Consider the following 6,733-nt stretch of genomic DNA (forward strand, 5'->3'; position numbering starts at 1 on the left):
TCTGGCACATGGTAACCCAAGTTTTATTCCCTTCCCCCTCTGCCAGAGGACTTCATTCCTTGTCCTCATTGAAAACTTGTGGCCATTTATTAACACAACTCCAAACCTGTCCCTCAAAGGAAACCATGGGTCCCAAATGCCCTCCAGGGAAAGGCTTTATCTAACTCTACCAACCACCCTAGTCTGGTTTCCCTCCCACAGTTCCTTCCTGTACTTACCAAAGGAGTGGTCTATACATGCTGTCACTCCCTCCTTCTCCACTGTCACTCCAAATCCCCATCCACAACACTCCATTGAAACAACTCAAAGTTGGCCAAGGATTGCTGTGAGCCAAGTAACATCCTTGTCCTCCTCCCCCAGTGCTTTTTATTTCATTTATTAGTCCATCCACCTCCATATTAAGTGGCACCTACATGACCATGCTAAGCAACGCTAGGGCACAGCAATGACAAAGGCACACTGCTTGCCCTAGTAGAGTTTCTCTGTAGCTCACTAGCCTCCAATTTGATGCCACTTATGTTACCACTTCTCTAACACTCCCTCTCCTCTCCCCTCACCACATTATCCCTTAACATTCAAAACTCTTCTCATTCTTCCCCATCCACAGATTTCCTACGGCAGAAGCTCCTTGAACACAGCAGCTATGTCTTACCTCCACCCAGTATATTTTGAACATAACAGGTACCCAACAAATAATTACTGAAAGACTAAATCCCAAGTGCACATTTCCTACTGAGATTCTTCTTGCTCCCCTTGGGAATACCATCATCCCTCTCAAAGGTGCTCTCTAATATCCTGTCCTGTTCTTCCCAATTCCTCAGCTAAAGTAATACCCTCATCCTATGGATCCAACCCTGTGCCACCTTCAATACCCTCTCTGATCCTCCCCTCCCTCTACTGATTCACAGCCACCCACTTCCTCCAGGCTCCACCTACACAGGGCTCGACCACTACGAAGCCTCCAGGTGTCCTCACCAGTCTACACACAGCTCAGGCTCCTTGTAAGTCATACCATTTCTAATAGTTACCAACTCTTATCCTATCCAAGATCTGAGTGAGGATTAAGAGGATGCAATAAGAGGCAAACGAATAAAATCCAAAGTGAACTCGACTTCGGATTTTCAACAGACTTAATAGAAAAGGATATCCTGAAGCTTATCACTGCAATGATATATCCATGAGATAGTTCCCTTGCATACACAATAAATTAACAAAACTCTTGATAAGGTCAGAAGGAATCCCTTATCAGAAAAGATAATAAAGCAATGAAAAGGAATCAGGTTCCCAGGGTAATAAACTGATAGACTGTCACAACAGCATGAATGGGATAGTCATACAAAGGTGGGAATATGGCTCCTAGAACCTGGAACTGTCTATCATAGTGACCCCTCACATGACTCATATTGTGTTTGGCCCAGGCTGGGCAGCAACCAGAGTGACCTTTTAAATTACAATGCAGACATCACTTCCCTGCTTAAAACCTTTCCATGGTGTCCCACTGCACTTTAAATAAAATACAAAAATCTTTCATTTGGTATGCAATGTCCTGCCCAGCACTCTAGCCCCCTCCTCCTTCTCTAGCCCCAGCTCCTTTAAGGTAGAGTCTTAGGGCTTTGGCAGAGCCCAGTATATCTGTTGGTACTCACCCTTTACCTGCTCTGTTTTGCTAAATTCCTACTCATCACTCCTTAATGTAAATACTGCTCCTTTCAAGAGGCCTTTCCTGATCCTTCAATCTCAATCAGGCTCTTCTCCAGCACCCTGTACTCTTCCTTTCTATCCAACTTCCAGTGATACATTTGTTTGTGTGAGCACTTATTGTCTAGTTCCTTTACAGGCTGTAAGCTCCATGAGGGCAGAGGCACTTTCACGACTGTCTTTCCAGCTCCTAGGACATTATGGGTACCCTATAAATGTCTGCTGAATGGTTTTGTGGCAGATCTTAGGACATGAGGCCATAGATTCATTGTGGAAGAAACTTTAGAAATTATCTACTTTAGGCCGGGCGCGGTGGCTCAAGCCTGTAATCCCAGCACTTTGGGAGGCCGAGACGGGCGGATCACGAGGTCAGGAGATCGAGACCATCCTGACTATCACGGTGAAACCCCGTCTCTACTAAAAATACAAAAACTAGCCGGGCGAGGTGGCGGGCGCCTGTAGTCCCAGCTACTCGGGAGGCTGAGGCAGGAGAATGGCGTAAACCCAGGAGGCGGAGCTTGCAGTGAGCTGAGATCCGGCCACTGCACTCCAGTCCGGGCGACAGAGCGAGACTCTGCCTCAAAAAAAAAAAAAAAAAAAAAAGAAATTATCTACTTTAAATCCTTAGTTTTAGAGGTGAAAAAAAAAAAAAGATGCAGATATTAGATAGAGCCATGATACCAGAACTATCAAAAATAGAGCTATACTATTGGCTTGCATGGCAGTCCCACTCAGGGGCAGAGTTCATACTCCAGACACACTGAGTAAAAATCAGCAGCAGCCTCTTTCAGCCACTGCCCAAGAACATCTTGCCTCACCTGTCACCCACCCCTTAAGAGTGCACTGCTTGGCACTGCTTGGGTGGGGGCTGGAGGCAAGTATCAGGACAGGGCCAGGCTCATCGAACCACATCACATGCAGGCAAGGTGAACACTGGGAGACAGGTGCACACGGTGCTTCTGAGTGGCAGTGTCTTAAATTCTGGACTTCCTAGGCAAAAATGTCAGAAAGAACCTCCTTTACCACCCTTTATCAAAGGCAAAATGAAGATAAGCAGCCTCAAACAGAATTCTCTCCTAAAGTCATGTTCACTCATATAAAACTCCTACTACTTAAAATGAAAACACAGTGTTTAGCAAATCGTATGAAGGAAATAATATGTTATGATAATGACAGTGGTAAACACAAGCTAACCTTCGCAAAAAGGAAATTATAAAAACATCAACAGCTCTGCCTAGAGCTATTAAGTAATTAAGGGGGCTCTGGTTTGGAAAGTTACTATGTAAGGGGTACAGAGACACGCACTGAATTTAAAGAGACATTTTGCTTCCTATGCAGTAAGTAGATCTATTTCCAAGGAAAAGTGGTGTCTGGTACAACCATGCTTACATATGCTGTGTACATTACGTTGAATATTTGATTTTTATATAGAATTCTGCAGAGATTATGCTATTAATTATTATTTATATTTTGTCTTGAAGCTAACATTCTTCTTAGGGGTACCCATTTTTAATTAAATGGCACTCAAGGGGAAAGTGACAATTGGAATAATTTTGTTTAGAGTCAACGATTCTTCCAGAGAGTAGCAATGAGCCCAGATTGTGGGTTAAGAGCATTCAAATCCTGGTTCTAGTACTTACTGTGTGACCTCAGAGCAAGTTACTTAACTGCTCTCTGCCTCAGTTTCCCTAACTGTAACAACAGATTGTATTTTACTTATAGATCTGTGGTGGGCATTAGAGATAATTCATAAAAATTACTAGAACAGTGCCTAGCACATGGTAGGCACTCACAACTGTCAACTACTACTAGTATTCACTAGAGTAAAATTCCTTCAGTTAGGAAGAACTGAAGGGGTTGTATGGCATAAAACTTCTGTATCATTTTCACTGAACTTACACACATTTTTCTGGTCTCTGCTACCACCTTTAACTACTACTATTAACTATAGCTAAGTAACAAGTGATTTCTATTCTGTTTCTTACAGGCCTCTATTTACCATCCCCAGGTTGGAAGCAAATGTCAGAGAGACCAGAGAAAACTGTGTGTGTTTTAGTGGGTTAACTTGGAGGGGCATGGGCCTGGAAAGGAGTGGGCAGAGATGCAGGGCAGATCTATAAAACATTTTGAACTTGTGGTCTATAAACCATCAAATATCATGCAGGTCACTGATGTGAGGATCTTGCTGGGCTTATGGCATTTGTGACAAACGCATTGATTCTTTTATTACAACAGCTTATAAATGAATGATTCTGGGTCATTATTTACAAGGAAAGAAAACGTTAACTTCGTTTTACTTGTTTGGCCAATGATTTCAACTCACCTTGCCAGAATAAATTCTCTCAGCTCCAGTCATGAATTACCCCCAAAACACCTCCAGCAACTGGGAACAGATTTCTGAAGAGCCATGAATTAACCTGTCTGGAGTTACGTGATGTATATTTGAAGGCAAGTGACTCCCTTGTCCCCTGCCAGATATTTAAACTTCAGAAAAATAGATCTCATGAGTACTACCTCCTCTGTAAATCTGATGGTACAGAGTCTAATCACTGCTGTTCTGTAAGTGGGACTCAGAAGGACACCGCTAAAGACAACAGAACACACATGTATCCTTGCATCAAACTTTAGTACTGCTAACATCAAACCAATACTGCTAACAGAAACATGGTCCAATCACAAGCCCACCTAACCATTTCCATCTTAAGGAATAGAATAAGGAATATTCTATTCCATCTTAAGGAATAGAATAGCATGATGCCCAAATCACATGCCCCATACAGCGAGACCCCAACCAGCTAGCTGACTTTACAGAGATGATGCTAATACTCTAACAGTTTCTAGTTGTCAAGTATTTACTATGTGTTAGATGCTGTTTAAAGTCACTTACATGTAATATCTCACTTAATCCTCATAACAAGCCTTTAAGGAAAATAAAACATTAATACCATGTTAGTCAGGGAAACCAGACTGACACACGAGCCAGGGCTTGAACGTTGAGAGTCTAACTCCAGAACCTGTGCTCTTAGCTACGGAAAATTGACAGCACTGTAGCAATTACTAGAATTGTTTGTTTATATAGAGGAGTATAAGCAACAATCATAAATTGTCCCAAACCACATATAACCCCACAGAGAATTTTGCAATTTCAACTTCTACTCACAGGTTCAGTGTCCCAAGCATTGTGGGGCATTCAGGAGAAAAGAAATGAATCTAAAATAGTTCTAACCCCTAAGCAGCTCACAGCCCCAATGTAGAGACCTCCCATTAAAACACGATGTGACAAGGGCCCATCCCACCCAAACTGCTGATAAGGCCTAGGGTAGCAAGCATGGTGTGTGTATATGTGTGTGTTAAGGGGATGAAGAAGGGGAAAATGCCTTCTTCATTCAACGCATCTATCCTTCAAACAAAGGGTGACATGGAATTGCTGCTTGGTAAAGAAACTTTAAATTTCCTTTATGGTTTTGTCCTTATGTTGCTTAATACATAAGACAATAAAAATGTACTGCTTGGCAAGCAGTCCTTACAAATATAACACTCTCAAAATTCTTCTCCCATTTTACTTACAAATTAAGTTGCAAGCAAGCCTCACTGCCAACATTGTTGACAGTGAAATTTCACACTTAAGTGTTCTCACTAATTATACTGAGAGACATCAACGTTTGGGAATGTTTAATGCTCATGGATAGGTGAAGCGTGTTATTTCTTTGAACTGGAAAAAGAAACAGTTTCCTCCCACAAATCAAAGCCCCAACTATATCACATTGATTTAATTCAACTCTAAAAACTCTATAATTAGTGGTTACAGAAAATGGCTAATTACCTCTCCCTGTATTCAGACAATTTCTGCCATCTCACTTGCAGTGCCTGGGAGCTGTGTACTCAACCCACCCACTGAAGGGAGAATGCTAATTAACATTGTTGTTTGGTGATACAAGTTATAATATTTTTCAGCAACCCCGCAAAATTTATAAACATGTCAGTGAAAATACCAATTCGTTACAGTTTGTTAGGTTTGGACTAAGCGCCTAAGAATACATTCATTTCTAACCAAAGCCAGGTTAAGAGTTTTAACAAAATGCACGGGCCTCTCACACAATCATCATCATAAGGCTCTAATACTTCCTAACGAGCATCTAAGGGAGCTCACAACACCTTCGCAGTGTGGGCATTAGACCTGGTTTGGAGAAGTGAAAACTGAGCAACAGATTTCTCGGCTCCAAGACTCATCTGCTCATCACCCAGCAGCCAGGCCGCGGCTCCGCCCCACTCCTGCCGCCACCACCGACGCGTTTAAATTTTTATAAAGCTTCACACTTCTCTAGGCGCGATGCTTGGGGCAGTTCAAAGACTACAGAAGGAAATGAGGTCCTGCCGGTGGCGAAGGCTGCCCCGGCGCGGTGAGATTTCCTCCAGCAGGGACACCTTGGGCAGAGACCCGCCGGGCGCCTCTGCTCCACCCCGGCGTTTTTGAAAGTAAACTCCTACCTGCCTGTTGCGCTCTCCGAGGCGCAACTGGACTCTCCCCCCAGGCCTCTAGGGCCGGCTCAATTTTTTGTGAGCGAGGTGTGCTCACAGACCAGCTCTGTCCCGGTTCCTGGCGAAGGGCCAGGCGGTGCCCGGGTCGAGCCCCGTCAGGGGTGGGAACCCCGGTGCGCGCCCGGCTCCCGCCCTGCACGGCTGCTGCAGCCGCCCGGTGCCTCCAACGCTCGGCCACTCCCTGCCGGCCTGCCCGCCGCCCCAGCACGCGCACCGAAGGGGCGCACCCCAAAGACCAGCCAGGGGAGAAAGGGGCGTCCGAGGCGTGAGCAGGGAATCCCGGGACCCCAGGGAGTGGGGTGCGGCGGAGATCGCACGGCAGGGCCAGGAGGGGCGCAACGCATGGGGAGAAAAGTGGAGTCAGAGGAAGCACGACCCGGAGCGCTCCGGAGGAGGGGAGGGAGCTCCAGGACCGAGGAGGGAGCCGCCGACCCGGGGTTGAAGTCCGGCGGGGCGAGTGCGGGAGGAGGACGCAGGGGCACGCGGGGTCCGAGAT

General features: G+C 45.2%; 1 protein-coding gene across 1 annotated transcript in view; it reads right to left on the reverse strand.

Annotated features, from left to right (window-relative positions):
* The window catches only part of VANGL1 (VANGL planar cell polarity protein 1), a 52,150-nt gene extending 45,735 nt beyond the window's left edge, over nt 1–6,415 (reverse strand). Inside the window, exon 1 of the mRNA XM_011933094.1 lies at nt 6,187–6,415. The gene's annotated coding sequence lies outside the window, so the exon portion shown is untranslated. The remainder of the gene's footprint in view (nt 1–6,186) is intronic.
* Nucleotides 6,416–6,733: the final 318 nt, after the last annotated feature.

The sequence above is a fragment of the Colobus angolensis genome, unplaced genomic scaffold (assembly GCF_000951035.1).
Source record: "Colobus angolensis palliatus isolate OR3802 unplaced genomic scaffold, Cang.pa_1.0 Scaffold124, whole genome shotgun sequence".
NCBI classification, from domain to species: domain Eukaryota; kingdom Metazoa; phylum Chordata; class Mammalia; order Primates; family Cercopithecidae; genus Colobus; species Colobus angolensis.